Raw genomic sequence first — 20543 nt, 5'->3', positions numbered from 1 at the left:
GATATCAGAGAGGAAGAGAGAGGGAGAGAGAGATAGAAACATCAATGATGAGAGAGAATCATTGATTGGCTGCCTCCTGCACACCCCACACTGGGGATCGATCCCACAACCCAGGCATGTGCCCTTGACTGTACTGGAGCCCAGGATCCTGCAGTCTGCAGGCCAATATTCTATGTGCTGAGCCAAACTTGATCACTAACTTTGTATTTTTTTATCCTCATCTGAGGATATGTTTTATTGATTTGAGAGAGAGGAAGGGGGAGAGAGAGAGAGAGAGGAGAGAGAAGAGAGAAACATGGATCAGTTGACTCCTGTACACGCCCTAACCGGGGATCAAATCTGCAACTTAGGCATGTGCCCTGAATGGGAATTGAACCCGCAACCTTTTGGTGTATGCGACAATGCTCCAACCAATGGAGCTACCCAGCCAGGGTTAACCTTGTATTTTAAAAAAGGTTTCCCAGTGAAAGCAATTTTGTTGTTTTCAAATAAAAAAATGCTACAAGTCTCATATATGTCTCACATCGGGGGCTTCCTGAAAAGCAGGTAGGTAGTACAAGCATTACATGTTCCTAGTGAATATGCAGGGCTACCAGGTAACGTCATTTCTTTGGGAAAATGGCAATTTAAAGCTAATTTTTGTGAAGGTCTAAAAATACTCTGTTGCAGGTTCATCCTTTCCCAAGTCATCAAAGCAGGCAAAGAACTTCCTAGAAAAGAGTTTTGAGTTTGGGGGCTCTAACGTAACTAGACATAGTATTACCCTATGATCCAGCAATCATGCCCCTTGGTATTTATCCAAAGGCGCTAAGAACTTATATTCACACAAAAACCTGCACACAGGTGTTTATAGCAACTTTATTCATAATTGCCAAAACTTGGAAGTAACCTAACGTCCTTTAGCAGGTGAATGGATAAATTATGGCACATCTAAACAATGAAATATTATTCAGTGCTAAAAAGAAATGAGCTACCAAGCCATGAAAAGACATGGAGGAAAACTTAAATGCATATTCTTACATGAAAGCAGCCAATCTGAAAAGATTGCATACTGTATGATTACAACTATATGACCTTCTGGAAAAAAGCAAAGCTATGGAGACTGCCAGGGATTTGGGAGGAGGGGGGCAGTGAAGGGATCAATAGGCAGAGCACAGGATTTTTAGGGCAGAAAATAACCTGTATAATACCATAATCACGGAATGTATATTATAGACATGTCATTACACATTTGTCCAAAACCAGAGAATGGACTATCTGAAGAGTGAGCCATAATGTGAAGTATGGACTCTGAGTCATAATGATGTGTCAGGGTGGGTTCATCAATTGTAACTAATGATGTACCACTCTGGTGGGGGATGTAGATAATGGGGAGGCTATGCATGTGTAGTGACAGGAGGTATATGAGAAAGCTCTGTACTCCCCCCCCCCAATTTTGCTGTAACCTTAAACTCCTCTAAAAAGAAAATATTCATAATAAAACAACACATTGTAATATTTTACCAATGATCTCAATCTTCAGAATAAATATCGTGTTACGCTTTACCCTCACACAGTGTCCTATGCTGTGCCAAAACATGTTCTGATGTGCTGATAGTAGATGCATTGAAGGGTAAGGGATGAGGGTGTTTGGTGTTTACCCTGTTTTTAAAAAGATGGCTGAGTTGCCAGTTCGATTCCTGGTCAGGGCACATGCCACATGCCTGGGTTGTGGGCTCAATCCCCATAGGGGTTGTGCAAAAGGCAGCTGATCTGTTCCTCTCGTTCTGTGTCCCTCTTCCTCCTCCTCCTCCCCCTCCTTCTCCTCTCTCTCTCTTTCTCTCTCTCTCTCAACAACAACAAAAAAAATGGCCGAGGGAATGTATAGATCAGATCCCCTCCCTATGTGATGTCTGCAAAGCTGATGATCTTTGGCATGTTTGCCTCTCCAAATTCTCCACATTGAAGAGACTATGGCCTCTTCTTAAATTTTAGATGTTCCTTTTTTTCTGGCAAGAGTACATTGAGGTTTCCTAAAGATCAACAAATATATGTCAAATGATGGAGAAGATGAAAGACAAATGCTGCTTTGTTCTGTTTATATGCTTCCCCTCTCTTTTGGGAAATGGGATCCTCTATAGACTTTGAGGAATAGAAGCTGTTTATTCCATTACAAACCCCAGTCATAGAGAGGGAACTGTGAAGAAATTTGTTGGCTCTTGGGAAAAAGAGTATTGATTACAGGACATGATACTACATTCATGATTGCTATAAAGCTTTTTTGTTTCCTCAAATACATATAATGGATAGTAGTGGGATAATCAGCATTTTAAAAATAATATGAAAAGCAGAATTATTTTTTCTCACAGAAATTACAGATTGGCAAGAGAAGACAAATAACATACAGATATATTTTTGGAAATCATATATTTTGAAAAATGTGAGAGCATTTTCTTTTCTCGTCCCTTAGAAACTGAGAATGTTAGCATATCTAGAAATAATGATTTAGGTACATGCAACTGGGATGGAAAATGTCCCTCAAAATTTCATGTCCTTCCAGGAACCTCAGAATACAACATTAACTGAAAGTAGGGTAGATGACATTAGTTAAGTTGGAGTTTATAGTGCAGTAGGGTGGTGGGGCCTTAGTTCATGTAATTGGTGTCCTTAAAAAAAGAGGAGAAGAGACACAGAGGGATGATGGTTGTGAAAAAATTGAGTTGGAGCTTGGAGTTAAGCTGCTAGAAGTCAAGGAATGCCTGGGGATACCAGAAACTGCAAAAACACAAAACAATAACTTGATTTCAGACTTCTGGTCTCCAGGACGGTGAGAGTATGAATTTCTGCTGCCTTAAGACACCCCAGTTTGTGATACTTTGGTTATGGCAACACTGAAAAACTACTACATGGACACAGTCATAGGTATATAGTCTTGAAAGTCATGACCAATGTCCAAATATTGGGAACTGAGTTAATTATGGTATAGCAATAAAATATTTTATTGCCTTTAAATCTGACTAATATGTGGACTTTAGAGATACACAGAAAACTGTTTGCTAAGTTACAAATAGCAATCGTGTGGTATGCATACAATAATTGCAATCACATAAGAACCATATATGTATAATCGTAGGGCTTAGAAAAAGACCCTTATTCTAATTGGTAGAACATATAAAATATTTATTGTTTACTATTTATTTTAATAAAAGGGATAAATATTTGATCGAAAAATTTAAAAACAATGAGTCATAAAAATAGTTTGACATAAAAATGGTTTGATATAAAATTCTCTCACATTTTCAAAATATGTGATTTCTAAAAATGCATATGTATGTTATTTGTCTTTCCTCTCCAATCTATAATTTCTGTGAGAAAAATTTATGCCTGTGAGAAATTACAGAAGACTTCTGCTTTTCATATTATTTTTTAAATGCTGATTATCCCACAAGCATAAAATCTAAACTACCGTCCATTATATATTTGGCTCAAATATAAATTGAGATTTGCACCAAATTTGGTTCATGCACATGACTTGATGATTCTTCCCCTTTGTTGTTAAACTTTTAAGCCTGAACTAGTAGCACACGTTGAAAAATGAGACAAAAGGCTCTTTACAGAACTAGGAGTGGTGGACAACTTCAAATTCTATAGGTTATAACAATTCTAAAATGCTGAACTTCCTTCTAACTGGGGCTAAAACAGAATGAAAAACAAATAGTCATGGCCAAACAATTTAGGAACAGACATAGAAACATACAGTTCTTCCACGTGTTTTTTGTTGTTTTTTGTAGAAACTAAACTATAATTAATACCTCGAGCCCACAAAATGAGCGGGATTGGAGGGCTTGGCTTCTGGAGAAATATTTGCAGTGAAAGTTAAGAAGCTGGTGAAACAGCTTATTAAACTAGCCCATCCCCTATAAATACCATAGTCTGGGCAGTGATGAAATCTTGCTGGAAGACTTGCAAGGGAGCTTTCAGAGGCCAGGGTCAGTTTTCATTATACAACTGGAGTTGGCTCTTTTTCAGGCCAGCTGACCTCTTTGTGCAAGACTGTGGCCCTCTCACTTCTCTAAAAAAGAAAAAAAATTGCTCCTCTCTCTCTCCAAGGCTCTTATGGAAATCAGTTTGTCTGATGGGCGAGTCTCAGAAGTATCAATAAAAAGTGGTAAGTGTGGAAGAATTAAAATATGATCCAATGCAAGAAGGGATCCTTGCATTACTGACCATCCCCACGTGCAATGCAGTTGCTCTTTATTTGAAGAGCAAAACAGGAAGTCGTTCTCTTAGTGAACCATCCATTAAGAGTCCACTTACATGATCATTTCTCTCCCTTCACAAAACCACTAGTATTTAAAGCAACAAATGCCTTCAGAGTTTTCTAATCAGATTTTTCTTCTGAACAAGTAAAAGAATGTGGACGGTAGGTACATTCACACTGCAAATAGTCAAATCATCTATTTAATGATTTTTTTTTTAAAGAAAAATGCTATCAATAGGAGGAGGAATGCAAGCAAAAGCTGTTATTGTTGTGGATTTGGTCATCTTTCCCTCATTGGGAGGGATTCTTCCAAAGGGCAGTGTTTTATAATCATCAGTGCAACCACGTCACAGAGTACTCTTGGTAAAATCTCTCCTAGGGATTGTTTTAGGAAATGAAAGCACAGAAGGATAAATAAAGCACCGCAGGAGTAGAAGGGGAAAAGACTCATATGTATTTGGAAAAAAAATTCTTATATTTTCTTACCTGTAGATGCAAACTGTGGCTCCTGAACTGCCCAGTACGAAGGACCCAACTGGGTACTAGTTGTACTTTGGGTGACTTAGACTCTGGACAGTTCTTGGTGGGCATCTACCTAAGGGAGCCCTTGCAGGAAAGGTTTTGTCCCACAGACATGGGAAGGAGGTCTGTGAATGGGAAATTTTGGATCTAAAAGTTAACAAGCTTCCTTCTGTACAAAGAGGAATCTGAGTCACCAAAGAGACATTTTCCAGGTAGAAATGCAATCTCAAAATTAGGGTTCTTCACGTAAGAATGTACAATTGCATTTTTCATTCGAATAGCCCTAAAAAGCCCATAGTTTCTGGCCTTTTACCTAACGTTAAGATGATTGTTATATTCCTAATAATTTTCTAAATAGGCTAGATGCTCTTAAGAATCCAAAGATAAAGAAAAGGGCCTACACTTGCCCAGTTGCCCAGTGTATAATGACTTCACTTCACCAACTACTTTTTCCCATTTCAAGAGGCTACTGCTAATGTGGTGCCACCTTCTGCAAAGGACACTCACTGGGATTTTAAGACGATGTCCTTTTATTTGATTGCCAGTAGAGATGACTTGGAACAGACCCTTTCTAGACTATGCATGTTCTCCTAGGTCATAGTTGGAGAATAAAAAGTGGGCCATTTCCTGTTAGTCTTATGTAACCTGAGGAACTGTATTCTTTTCCTTCATTGGCAATTTCTGGGAAAGGTGATTCTGAAACAGGTTTTATTGATGATCAAAAAACTATTAATTTTAGGTCGGAAAATTCCAGATGAAGTGTCTAGACACATGTAATTTTTAGGCTGTCTCTGAGATTTTTTGATGGAGCTTTATTGATGTCTACCTTATCTAACAGCCATGAGAGGATAAAAGGCAATATAGAGACTCCTGACAAAGAAGTAAATTTAAGTGAGACAGCACTTCTCATGGCATTTGTGCCCATCTTCAATAATTTAATTCTTATCTCCAGTGTTCAAGTAGATAAAAATTACCTAGCAAAGAGCATCCTGCCATTTAAATCAAACTTAAGAATCATTTGGTTCTTAGCCTAAATACCTCTTGAACAACAAGCTATTTTTACAGTTTTGGCTGGGTCTACAAAGCAAAATATTAAGTAAAGTATGAGGACTGCAGATGATTTTGGCTCCAAACTCTACATATCTTTGGTACTACGGATGAGCACTACTGATAGTGTACCAATAAAATATATCTGAAAACAACTGTCAAATTCCAAGCAGCTCTTCTAAGTGAACTTTTAAAAAGTTTTAAAAAAGGTATAAAAGTATCAATTTTTAAAATTGATTTTAGAGAGAGGAAGGGAGAGAGAGAGAGAGAGAAAGAAACATAGATCTGTTGTCACCTGTACTCGCCCTGAGCAACCTGGGTATGTGCCCTTCACTAGGAATTGAACCCACCACTGTTTGGTGTATGAGACAATGCTCCAACCCACTGAGCAACACTGGCCAGGACTCTTCTAAGTGTACTTTGCAGGTGAGGGGCTAAAGAGCCATTCCAGGCTGACCTTCTCATACCGTATGTGAGGGATGTCTAGTTTATTATTCGCTAGTCCTACCTTGAATTATAATGACAATGATGATGATAAAGTCAGTTACATTTATTGAGGTTATGTACCAAACAATGTGGTTCCCAGACATTTTTTTATTTAATCCTCTTGCCAGCCTTGAAAAGTCTGAATAATCTGCAGCCGAAGTAAAGAATTGTAGATGTAATTGGTATTTATTTTACTCTAACATTTAAATGTTACTGAATTAGGGAATCCTGAAAATGAAACTACATTAGTGTTTAACAAAATATGTAAAGAATGATCACCCATATAATCTTTCTTCTAGTTTGTTCTATGATTTTCTGCACAGATACTATTAAGTGTCCAGGATTTTTTAGCAAATTTGAACTCGTACCAAATACGGAGGAAATGTGAGCAAGCAACTGCCAAGCTAATTTTTATAAGTGAGGACACATTTTAGAAATGAATAACCACTGTATAATACTAATTTTAATTTACACCATTTTCCCTTGTTCTACCCTCCTCCAGTGCATTGTTTGCTCCTTAGATTTGGATAGTAATTTCACTAGTTAGATAGTTTTATTTAATTTAATGCTGCCAGGGGCATATATTTTTATTTGACTCAACATAACAAGTAACAATAGAAGGAGTTTCAACTAGAGGAACTGCTACATTCTCCGAATTAGTACATTGTGCCAGGAACTCTCCTAACTTCTTTCCAAGTATTAAGTTATTTAATATTCACAGCAACCCACAAAGAAGATGCTATTAATATTATTTGCTGTTTGACAAGTATCACTCATATGTGAAATCTAATGAACAAAATAAACTGATGAACAAAATAGAGAGACATAGAAGCATGGAACAGACTGTTGAACCTCAGAGGGAAAGTGGGGGCGGGAGGAGGGTGTGGGGTGGGTGGGTGGGAAGAGATCAACCAAAGAACTTGTATGCATATAGGCATAACCCATAGACATGTGGTGAAGGTCTGGGGGGAGGGGCTGGGGCAGACTAGAAGGGGTCAATGGGGAAAAAGAGGGGACACCTATAATACTTTCAACAATAAAGATTAATATTATTGCTGTTTTTTTGATGAGGAGGCTGTTAGGGTCACCGAAGGAGAAACACACGAAGCCAATGTCGCAAAGGATTATAAATGTATTAAGTCATCGGGAAAACCAGATGGGCTGAGTCCCAAAATGGCGCCAGCACCCAGGGACAGGGAGTCAGAGATTTTAAAGGACTCTAGGTGGGCTTTTGCTGGGTGGAGTATTCTCTGGGTGGCCTGGATCCTAGAAGGTCCGGAGGGGAAGGATCATGGTCTCAGCAAGTGGAATGTGGTCTAAGCAAAAGGGAATGTCCGTTGTGAAGTGGTCTAAAGGGGAAAGGGTATTGATTCAATTATTTGATCAGACCTAACAGAGACAGTCTCATAGAACTTAATAGCTCAAGGTCATAAAGTTAGTAAGATGTGATCCACTATGTTCTTAAAATCAGTCCTGTGAATATTTTTTAGACAAGGGGCCTGATGAGGTCTTGAGAGTAGAAGTAAAGTGTTTCAAGAGTAGGAGTAAACTCCTAATCCTAAAACTAACACACCATCAGTATTGGTAGATTTGAACTTTTCCCTTACATGAAGAAATGAGTTAGTTCACAATATCTTCGAAGAAGTTGACACATCACTCTTTTTATTCTTTTTAAGGAACTTGTTCAGAAATTGAGAACATCTCTAATGAATACAAATATCTATTATGAATGCTTTAAGCCATCTGTATACCATAGCTACCTAAAGAAGGAATGATATGCATAACCCATGGACACAGACAATAGGGTGGTGAAGGCCTGGGGTGGAGATTGGGGATGGGCTAGAAGAGGTCAATGGGGAAAAAGGGGGGACAGATGTAATACTTCCAACAATAAAGATTTAAATAAAAAAGGAAAAAAAATAAAGAAGGAATGATAAAATTTTTAGATGACAACTTCATCCCTCTCCAAATGATTCATTTTTAAAGACTCAAAATCAGGAAGATAAAAAAGAGGAAAATAGCTAAAGAAATTAAACAGAATTCTTGTTTGACAGTAATTGAAAACCAGTGATTGGAAGCACATGGTGCAATATGTTCCACAAAAGGATGTTTTAAATTTTACGTGTTTGATTGCTTTTAAAGCTCTTCACCCTTTCAATGCTGTTGAAGAAAAAAGTGTCAAATTGTCATTGGAGTACTTTCCTCACTGCAGGAATACGTTTGAAAAGAGGGTTGCATTTTTCATGGACTAAATGATATCTTCTTTTAAATTTTAGGAAAGGATCCTCTCCTTGTTCATCTAGAGCAGTGGTTCTCAACCTTCCTAATGCTGCGACCCTTTAATACAGTTCCTCATGTTGTGGTGACCCCCAATTTCATTGTTACAAATTGAACATAATTAAAGTATAGTGATTAATATAAAAACAATATGTAATTATATATGTGTTTTCCAATGGTCTTAGGCAAACCCTGTGAAAGGGTCGTTCGACCCCCAAAGGGGTCGCGACCCACAGGTTGAGAACCGCTGATCTAGAGTCTGAGTGTTTTCTTTCTGACAATGGAGGAAAACAAAGTTTGTGAGCACAGTTCAAGGAATTCCTATAGTATGTGTTAGTTAGCATTTCCTGCTTGGCATTTGTAAGTCAGGAAACAAAGGTACCCTCAGAGGATTTAATTGAGAAGCTTAACAAGGGGCTATTTATAGACCTGTAGGCAGGGTTAAGGCAAACAAAACAGGTGTGAACTATTGAGATACTAGCATCAGCTGGGAGCCTATACTGTCTCTAGGCCCGAGGGGACCATCCGGGAACTTGGAGGCAGGAGCTGTGGGAGTTGCAGTTCCAGGTAGATAAGCTGTGCTTCCCCAGGCCCCTGTGTCGGCTGGCTTCCCCCTTGGTTGGGGCAAATGGAAGCAGTGGTGGGAGATTTGATGGTGAGCAAGAGGAAGGAAGAAGCCACAGAGATTTCCTCTCTCTGTCTCCTTCCCAGTTCCGGTTCTTGTTGGACAGTCCCACGGTGGGGCCAGCTACTGCCTGGTAAGCCCGGCCCCTGGCTCACCTTTTTCCAGTGGGTTCTTCCTGTTGCAGATCCCTGGGTTGGCTCTCTGTCCTGTCTGGCTTTTTAGCTCTTTTATCACTTTTGAAACCAATTCACAGCTTTAATTTCCTCTATTTTAAAAACTCATAATGGTGTGTGCTTCCCAGCTAGACCCTGATATGTAGTTTATATTTTTAATGGCTACTTTGAGCAGCATTTTGTTTCCCTTATATTTTCTGTAATCTATATTTCATCTGTTTGGTTACTGCTGGTATAGACAACTACTTTATATCTCCCGACCAGGAGGTACACTGACAATAATTTAAATGTGTATTGATTCTTTTGTGTTTAAAATGGAGCTAAATCATATCTGGGAAAAATGCTTACACCTTTTATTTCTTTTGCTTTGCATATACAATTGGACAAGACTTTAAGTCCCATGTCTAGTTTGATGAGAGTGGTGATAGCAGCATTCTTTTCGTGATTGTAATGTTAATTGAATGTGTCTATAGTTTTTCCATTTTGGCGCAATGTTTGTTATAGTTTTTTTAGATATGTACCGTAGATGTTTACAAATTTAGTAAGTTTCTTTATTTCTAGTTTGGGTATTTTAATAAAAAAAACTGATGATGAACCTTTTATCATTACTTTCTCAGCATCTATTAAATAATCATATAATTTTCCTTGTTTAATTCCTTAACATAGTGTGGATAGATTTCCTGATGTTGAAACTTTCTTACATTACTGGGATGAATCCTGCTTAATCATGACTTTAAAAAAACCCCACCACACAACTCTGTTGGTTTCATTAGCTAGATGGTTTTGTATTATGCATTTATCACTTATTTAATTAACTTTGGATTCATGTTTATAAGTGAATGAAGTATTTAATATTCTTTTGTCAGCTTTCTATCTTGTTAAGGGTTTCATAATTTCAGCTTATTTTATTAATACTCTATATTATTTCTGTGTGTTTTACTTCTTTAATTCACATCTTATTACTGCCTTCCTTCTAGTTTTATTGGATTGCTTTATTGCTATTTTTCCAACCTCCTTCATTGTTCATTTTTCAGTATATTTTGTTTTCTGTTGTATGCATTTATGAATTTCTTATTGAATATTGCTTTAGATGTGGCCTAAATTTTTTGATAAAATGTTTACCTAGTTTTCCTCCTCCTAATGATTTTAGCACTACGGTGCCGGGTGAATTTCCCGCCAAAATATAAGATGGCGGTTCGCATACGCAGGTAGGTATCTTTGTGAACGGCAAACAAACAAATATTTGGTAATACGCAGTTACAATCGGCCCGAGTTTACACGTTTCCCGCACTCCACCGCAAATCTATATGAACCGAGTTAAGACGGCTCCCGCGGAGTACGCGCAATTCACGCGAGCCGACTTAACTCGTTTCCCGCACTCCAAGTGTTAGATTTCCCTTATGATTTTTCCCCCTTGATGGAGGAGTTATTTAGTAATGTTATTTCATTTCTATATGCTCCCAGCTTTAAAATTTATTATTTTGTGATTTCCAAGTTTTCCTAATGGAAAGATAATATAGTAGGTATGGTAATTGTTTTTTAAAAAAATGTATTGAGATTTTCATTGTGGAACTTTACATAATTAATTTTTGTAAGTGCTCTGTATTCCAAGAAATATATGTTCTCCTTTGGGAGTCAATTTTATAGGAATCTATATGTTAGTTTTAACATTTAAAATTTTTCTATTTTTGTTTTGCTTAATTTATTTGATTCTGAGAGGGACATGTGAAAACTTCAGTTCCAATTGTTGATGTATCTGTTTTCCACTTTATTTTTCTCAGTTGTGGCTCTATTTGAGTTTATATTAGGTGCACATGTTTTTAATCTTATATCTCTTTGATATTCTGTTCCTTTTTCCAGCATATATTGTTGCTATTTATTTTTTATGCCTTGAGTTTTGCTTTGTCTGATATTAACATTGCTACTGAGGCCTATGTTTGATTTGTTTTCTGGCTTATTGGTCTTGATGTTATAAAGATACTCTCCTATATTGACTCTAAAGGTTTCGAAATTTTGCCTTTTACATATAAATCATTAATCCATCCGGAATTGTGTATGATGTGAGATAGGGATCTAATTTTATTTCTCCACAAAGTCAACATCTATTTTTTTCCCATGGATCTAAAATGTCAGCTCTGTTATATAATAAGTTTCTACGTATATATTTTATTATTTCTGGGTTCTTTATGCAGATCTATTTGTCTATCTTTGTACCAAATACCGTGGTCTTATTTACTAGTTTTATTACAAAGTCTTATGTCATATAGAGGAAGTCCTCCTAATTGTTTTTTTCCTTCCCAGGTGTTCTTTGTATCTTGGTCCTTTGCTCTGCCATATAAGTTTTAGTAAAAGCTTGTTGAACTGGAGAAAATCTTGCTGTATCTTTTTGTTTTGGAATACCTTGATTAACATCTTGACAATATTTGAATCTTGTATTCATGAATGTGACTGTTCTCGCTATTTATTGTAGAACTCTTTAATGTTATTCATTAAATTTCCATAATTCTTAACATAACATTTATTCACTTGGATCATTGAGCCATCATTGCCAAATTCTTTGTAGGGCTAAAGTGATAAACACTTGACAAAAGGCAATCCCTTGTCTTTAGTGTGTCTTAGTCTGCTTGAGCTGCCATAACAAAATGCTACAGACTGGTGGCTTCAACAACAAAAACAAAACTTATTTCTTACAGTTCTAAAAGCTGCAAATCCAAGATCAAGATAACAGCTGATTCCATTTCTGGTGAAAGCTCTCTTTCTGGCTTGTAAACAGCCACTTTCTGACAGTCTCCTCACACAGTGGTAATAGAGAGAGAAGGAAAGGTAGAGAAAAAAAAAAGCAGAGAGAGAGAGAGCGAGCTAGGAGCCAGGGAGCAGGTTCCAGCACACACTTGAACTTTCTGGTGTTCTTTTTTATAAGGTCACATCCTATGGGGTTATAGCTTAACTCTTCTGACCCCTTTTATCCTTAATTACCTCCATAAAGGCCCTGTCTCCAAATATTATAGGTTAGGGCTTCAACCTCCAATGAATTTTGAGGATACAATTCAGTTCATAGTATAGTTCTACTGCTCTTCTAGAAGCCTTTTGTTTTGGGGACTAGAGGCAAAAGGCACCATGCAAAGCTAGCCACAACGCTTCACCATGCTCAACAACATTCTACTATGTTCTGGCAGTTAGAGTTTCAATATTGATTGCGAAGATATTGAAAGGCGTTCCTTTGGAAAACCAGAATTTTGCAGAATGTTGCTTATTGTTCTTATCGCCCCAGGTCCAGTTGGGGGAAGTGGCAAAGGGATGAAGTATTTACTTCATTCTTTCCATTCTTTAAAGCAGGAAGAGATGCTCTGCCTCATGGGCAAAACATCAATTGGTTATACTCTGGTTTTTCTCCATCGGGTTCCAATAGCCTTATAGTTAGAAATGCCTTCCAGATACTAACCTTACGTCAATTGTATTAATTTCCAGCATTATTGTAAACTTTTCTAACTGCAAAGTTATTTTAATTGGAAGGCAAAGAGGTGAGCTCAACACCCTTTTAAATGGGAACACTCAAATTGACCAGTTTTAACATCAAATAAATTTATTATTTTTGGCCACCAAAAAATACAAACCAAACACCTGGGTGTTGAAATTGAAATTTTTATGAGTGCTTAAATAAGATCCATATTTTTAGTCATGGCTATTTTTCCTTTTTTTTTTTTTAATAGGCATATCATCATACTATTAAACTCCTAGAGGTCAAATAAAAAAAGAGATGCCTGCCAGAATCACATATGACATTGAAATAGGTTTAAATGTTTTTCAATATTTTACTATTTTTGTTTCTCATATATATTTTCTTACTCCTCATCTGAGAATATTTTTTTTATTGATTTTAGAGAGAGAGACACAGGGCGAGGGAGAAAGAGAAATGTCAATGTGAGAGAGAAACATCAATTGGTTGCCTCCCATATTTGCCCAGACTGGGGACTGAACCCACAACCTGGTTATGTGCCCTGACTGGGAATCATACCTGAAACCCTTCGGTGCCTGGGAAAATGCTCCAACCAACTGGGCCACATCAGCCAGGGCTGTTTCTCATATTTATTCCAAGAGTATAATAGTTAAATGCTATCCTGAGGGTCAACTCCTTTGTGGTTTTGATCAATAGCAATTCTTTTGCAATTATATATGATACAATATGATGATAATCTAATGCCAAATTAATATTTCCATAGTTTCCCAGGGTTGATAATAAGCAATTCACACAAATATATTCTATCTTTTATATTTCAATTATTGAGATGGAGTTCTAAACTGAAAAAAAGTTCATCCTTTAGGGGCCACAGTTTATAAACTCTTGTAGCCAGGGCTGATAGCCATATATAACATAGTGTTTTAAGAACACAGACCTAGGAGTCAGGAACTTCTACTTAACCTTGAATGAATAATTAAACTTTCTGAGTCTTAGCTTTCTAATACATAAAATGTAAATGATAATAATATCTATCTTATAGCATTTATATGACATTTATAAGATTTATTTAGCATAGTGCTCGCCATAAATCAACATGAATGATACCAAAGACTACATGAAGTTTTTGTCTAGTTATATGTCCTCAAAAACTGTATTTTCCAAACCAAATGATATATGGACTAATAAACTGTCTGCACGCTGAATCCCATAAGTGAGAAAAAAGCTAAGCTTAACTAGTTTTGCAGAGGGGGTTCCTGGAGGGGCTTAGAGCATCGTAAAATATGCCTGCTCCTTGACATCTTGGAGGAAGATGGCCAATCTCACTGTGATGGTGTTATTTGTCCTATATCAGTGATGGCGAACCTATGACACGCGTGTCAGAGGTGACACACGAACTCATTTTTTTGGTTGATTTTTCTTTGTTAAATGGCATTTAAATATATAAAATAAATATCAAAAATATAAGTCTTTGTTTTACTATGGTTGCAAATATCAAAAAATTTCTGTATGTGACACGGCACCAGAGTTAAGTTAGGGTTTTTCAAAATGCTGACACGCTGAGCTCAAAAGTTTCGCCAGCACTGTCCTATATTGAGAATGAAAGTACATACAGCTTTTGAAAACATGACAATCCATAGCCATGGATTAGTACTTTTCATTCTAAACCAATTAGGAGAACACAATATAAACTCTTATGAAAAAAAGTTGGGATTTTTTTCCTTCCAGGAATCTCAAACATCTAGTTCCCATCTCAGTAAAATGGAAGATCTGTGGGGGCAGGGCTTATTTGTGTTATTCAATGTTATATCCTAGTTGGAATCATAGCATGCTTTCAGTAAGTGCTTGCTGAAAAAAGGATTCAGCCATATGAATTCTGTTAACAAAAAGAGCTTCTTGAGAATTATAAGTCCCCTATTTGTCTGTATTTTTTATTTATCTGGACCACTCAGCTACTGATTAGATTTAATGATTTGAGCTCCTCTCTCAAGGTTAAATACATTCTAACCTATTAGAAGCCCAGTGCATGAAATTTGTGCATGGGTAGGGTCCCCAGGCCTGGCCAGCAATCAGGGCCGATTGGGGCCTTCCTTCATTCCGCACTGCCCCCTGGTGGTCAGCACACATCATAGCAAGTGATCAAACTCATGGTCTCCCGGTCGAACTCCCAAGGGGACACTTTGCATATTAGTCTTATATATATAGATATTTACCTACAGTAGCATAAAAAGAGAGGCAGTAGAAGCCCTACTCTGTGGTTCTACAGAACAAATAATGGCCTCACTTGTACTTCATGAAGAGATAAAATAAATGGGAGGAGGATCTTGAGTCACCATCTTTTAGATTATCCATATTTTATATTCATGCATTATGTTCATGCTCAATTTATCCTGTTAGGCAATGAAACAGCAAATGTTGGTTTACTTTAATTAAAAAGCTACTCAAATTAAACCAACACCATTTAAAGTTACATTACATTAAATGGAATATCCTACATCATGTAGTAGCTACAACTATACAAATGAAAGGGAGAAGTGGATAGAAATTTTTAAAAAAATTAGTTACTGATGGTTCTCAAATTGATCAACTTAGGCACAAAACACCATTTATTTGTCATTTAGAGAATTTAGGTTATGCTTTGATATGCACTGCTGCTTATGTAGACAGATTCATTCAATATTTTCCACCCTCAACTTTCAAGTTACATAGGATTTTGAGTTATTTAAATCATATTAACTTGAAAAAGGAAAAAAAGTAATAATCAATGCTGAATTCTTCCAGGACAGCTGAAGCAAAAGAAAATAAATTAGAATAATTACTCATGAAGGAAATATTAATATCATTGATAATTTCCTACAGAGTTCACCAAATCAACACTGCAGGACAAATTCTGCTTACCACTACCTACTTTTGTTCAGCCTGAGATCTGACTGTTTTTGTTTGTTTGTTTTTGTTCTTTTATATTTTAACATGGCTAAACAAAAAAGAAAAATATTTAATGACATGTGGAAGTTACATGAAATTCAAATCTCTGTGTCCATAAATAGAGTTTCACTGGAACACAGCCACAGCTGTTTATTTACATGCTGTCTGTGGCTACTTTCACGTGAAAGTTGAGTTGAATAGTTTCAAGGTATCATTTGGGCCCCCAAAGCCTAAAATACATATCTGGATCTTTTCAGAAAATGTTTTCTGACTGATTTAGTACATTGATTTTCTGAAATTTGTTAGTGGCAGAATGAACTAAGGAAAAAATGTAGACTCTCCTTCTCTCCCTTGGACTTTCTGGTTCAGTGGCTCTCAGCAGTTTCAGGGCTCCAGCTCTGGGCCTGTAAGGCTCTGCTGGGGAGCAGGACATCAGGAGGGCTGGGACTCACTGATACACCACACCTGGCATGCTGCAATTTGTCTTTCTAGTGCAGCAGTTCTCAACCTGTGGGTCGCGACCCCTTTGGGGGTCAAATGACCCTTTCACAGGGATCACCTAAGACCATCGGAAAACACATATATAATTGCATATTGTTTTTGTGATTAATCACTATGTTTTAATTATGTTCAATTTGTAACAATGAAAATACATCCTTCATATCAGATATTTACATTAAGATTCATAACAGTAGCAAAATTACAGTTATGAAGTAGCAATGAAAATAATTTTATGGTTGGGGGTCACCACAACATGAGGAACTGTATTAAAGGGTCGCAACATTAGGAAGGTTGAGAACCGCTGTTCTAGTGAGTCAACTGAGGCATTACTTACTGTTCACCAGATCTCATTCATTCAAGATATTATTGTAAACTAGAGGCCCAGTGCACAAAAATTTGTGCACTCGGAGGGGGGGGTCCCCTCAGCCCGGCCTGCACCCATTTGCAGTCCAGGACCCCTTGAGGGATGTCCACCTGTCAACTTAGGCCCACTCCCCGGGGGATCAGGCCTAAGCTTGCAGTCAGACATCCTTCTGGCAGCCAGGGAGCCCTCGGGGGATGTCTGACTAAAGGCTTAGGCCCCCAAGGGAGCTGTGATGAGGAAGCTGGGGTGACAGAGGAGCCACACTGTCCCGCCCCGCCACCTTGGGTCGAGTCACACACAGGATGCCTGGGCGGGCTGTTGAATCGCTGCTGTCCTGCCTGGCCTCCCCGGGTTGGGTCACACATGGGACGCCCGCCACCCTAGGCCGCAGATAGCAGGCCCAGATGGCAGCGGGGCAGGCGGGATGGTGCTGACCCACCCTGCCTGCAGTATGCAAATTATCTGCCATCTTTGTTGGCGGTTAATTTGCATATTATGCTGATTAGTCAATGGGAGGCATAGCAATGGTATGGTCAATTACCATGTTTGTCTATTATTAGATAGGATAACGTTTTCAGAAGGCAGACTTGTTAGTAATGACAGCACACATTTTTCTCAGGGTTTACTTTGTTTACATCCTTAGAGCATCTTCAGACACACTTATGTTAATATGGAAATTTAAATAGGGTAATGCCATTTACAGAGACAAAATCCATAAAGTGACATTACAGATTAAACGACTTGTCAAGGAGAACAGATTAAGTACCAATATTCATTAGCAAAACTACCACCAGTTTCTCATTAATTTAGATTTGAAGTGAGGATGGTGCTCACTCATGAATTATGCTGGGGCCAGTGCATGACACGGAAGCAAAGGTGTAACCATATGTGCTACCTCTGTCACTCTGTATTGAGTCTAGGTAAGGAATTTTGAACTGAATCCTTTAAAACAGAATTAAAGATGATACTGGGTACCTGAGAAACCAGCATAGACTAAGCTCTTTTTCAATCTTTTTGGCTCTATTCAATATCTCTCTCTTCAAGGGTTTGTTACCAAAAAAAGTTAATTTGAACACAAAAATGTTTTCTTCGTGATACGTCATACAGACAATAAATAAATGTTAAAGGACTCAATATGATTTGTATGACTTTTTAACTAAAGGAGGGGGGGTGAATACTAACTTTGTTCTTATTTTCTTATTCTAAATTTGAGCTAAAAGGATACCCAGTACAGTTCTGTAGATTTGTTTGGTGTCTAGGTAAAAATATTTCATTGAGATAATTGTAGATTCACATGCAGCAGTACAAAATAATAGGCCCTTTGCCTAAACACCCTTTACCTAGTTTCCCCTATTGGAAATAATTTGCAAAACTATAGTGCTATAATATCACAACCAGTATGTTGACATTGATTCACTCCACCTGTCTTATTCTTATTCTCCAATTGTACTGCATTCCTTTGTGTATGAGTTTATTTCTACAAATTTTATCACATATATGAAATCACTCTTGCTCTTTTATTATTTTTTAAATTGATGTTTGCCTGATATATCTTTTTCCATTTTAAAACTTTCAACCTACCTGCTTTGAATTAAAAGTGAGTTTCTTAAAAGCAGCATATAGTTGGGTCATTTTTAAATCCATTCTTCAATCCTTGTTTTTATAATTGATGTATTTAAATCATTTGCATTTCAGGTAATTATTATTATGATAGCATTGCCTGCCATTTGATTCCGTTTCTTTCTTTTTTGGTTCTTCTGGTTCTCATTCCCATGTCTGCCTCTCTCTCTCAGCTGAAAGTCAAAGCATAGGAAGGATTTCCAGTGAACCATGAGGAGATAGGAAGAGGCAAGGAGAGATTGTCTCCTATAGGTTTCAGAGGGAACATGGTCCTGCTGGCACCTTGATTTCAGACTTCCAGCCTCCAGAATTGTGAAACAATAGATTTCTGTTGTCTGAAGCCGCTCAATCTGTGGTACTTGTTACAGCAACCCTAGGAAACTAATACACCCTGTATTTTGAAAATCCCTTCCAGCCACAGGAACATGGTTTGATTATGTATTCAACAACTGGTGGACTACAGAAGTGTTATATTTTTAGTCTATATCCAAATTAAGTGCTGCTAGATATTATCAAATTATTTCTAGAGGACATAACACAGGGCAGTAAGGCTCCTACATGTTTCTTTTTATAATATTTTTGATTTGAGCACCTACTTACTGTGATGCATGATTGGAGGTTAAAGCTTTCACTACTGCTTGGAAAACTTTTATTTATCTCTTGTTGATTTCCTGTCCATTTCCCCACATTCCACCCTCTTAAATCTCGTCCATGCTCTGTGAATTATTAATTTCTTCTTTTCTAAGCAAACTCTCTCCAGATGACCTGCCTCCTACTCATTATATGAAAGAATAGTTTTATAAAATGAATCACCTCAACTCCTCTATCATCATTTCCAAAGAAGTGCTCAAATCTGTATTATATCTGCTCCCACATATTTGTGCAAACATTTGCCTGCATTAGGCCAACTGGGCCCAACTGGAGGAAAAGTGTTGGATAGAGGAACAAAGATAATTTAGGCATATTTATTGGCATGTCTAGACATCTGGATTTTTCATCCATAAGTGAAGGGTATAGGGTTACATTATCTTGAGGGTTCCTTCCAACCCTAATCATCTGGACCCAATTTTAAGAGCTCACTTATGGTGACAGTCAACCAAGGGGCAGGCTGTACTACTGGGAGAGGGAAGAAGATCTGCCCAAGAGAATTTGGCAAATCATAGATCATCCTCTTCCATTACTTACACTACTTTCTGGTGGTAAGCAATGAGCAAAACAGGGAATCAAGATGAAACTAGAAATCTTTGGAGAACCAGTCAAGGTGACATAGGGTAAATCTATTCATCTAAAATGAGATACAGCCCTAGCTGGTTTGGCTCAGTGGATAGAACATTGGACTGTGGACTGAAGGGTCCCGGGTTTGATTCCCAGTAGGGGGTGTGCAGGAGGCAGCCGATCAATGATTCTCTCTCATCATTGATGTTTCTATCTCTCTCTCCCTCTCCATTCCTCTCTGAAATCAATAAAAATATTTTAAAAAATAAAATAAAATGAGATGCAAAAATCCAGGGATTTAATAACAGTCAGTTTCATAGTCATGCTTTATTCAAACACCGTTGAGTAGAAATATGGGCACAAATGAGAGTCACATACATGAAAAGTAACAGGTGAAATCAATATGTTAATAATATGTTACTGTTTTAAATCCGAGGATATGTTTTTATTGGGGTTTAGAGAGAGAGAAACATTGATGTGAGAGAGAAACATCAATCAGTTGCCTCCTGTTCACACCCTGATCAGGGATCCAACACACAACCTTGGTTTGTATGTGCCCTGACCAGGAATGGAACCTGCAGCATTTTTTTTTGGTGCGTGGATGATGCTCCAACCAACTGAACCACCCCGCTAGGACTATATTTTTTTACCTTAAATTTTGGACTTCTGTGTGTATTTTTCAGGTACATTTCAATTTGATGAGTGACATTTCACGTGTTCAATAGCCACATATGGCTAGGTGCTATCATACTGAATAGTATAGGTCTATGCTATATACTATGAGTGACTTATGGTCATGTACACATTCTATTTTCCAATCAGCACCAAAACAAACATTTACTTATTCCCCATCTGATAGGTTTCTTACTTCCTGCCTTTATCACTGGTTTTTCAGCTTCATGTCTGCTGTTACACTGCAAAATAGGTTTTTACAGGGACAATGATTATGCCTGTTAATCATTTCTTACCTTACTAAAATCAGAATATAAAAGAAAACATAGAGGACAAAAGCTTACAAGTGGTTTAAAACACCATATGTATATGATATATGTATGTGTGTGTATATATATACATATATATATACACATACA

The 20543-nt window shown here is 37.5% G+C and overlaps 1 protein-coding gene across 1 annotated transcript in view; it reads left to right on the top strand.

The window, feature by feature from the left end:
- The first annotated feature begins 9257 nt into the window (after window positions 1-9257).
- The window catches only part of RARB (retinoic acid receptor beta), an 851244-nt gene continuing 839958 nt past the window's right edge, over window positions 9258-20543 (top strand). Inside the window, exon 1 of the mRNA XM_070433307.1 lies at window positions 9258-9330. The gene's annotated coding sequence lies outside the window, so the exon portion shown is untranslated. The remainder of the gene's footprint in view (window positions 9331-20543) is intronic.

The sequence above is a fragment of the Myotis yumanensis genome, unplaced genomic scaffold (assembly GCF_028538775.1).
Source record: "Myotis yumanensis isolate MYYU_CA2020_CCGP unplaced genomic scaffold, mMyoYum1.0.hap1 SCAF_14, whole genome shotgun sequence".
In the NCBI taxonomy this organism is placed as follows: Eukaryota; Metazoa; Chordata; class Mammalia; order Chiroptera; family Vespertilionidae; genus Myotis; species Myotis yumanensis.
Note: the sequence above shows the minus strand (reverse complement) of the source record. Positions and strands in the feature narration are given on the sequence as shown.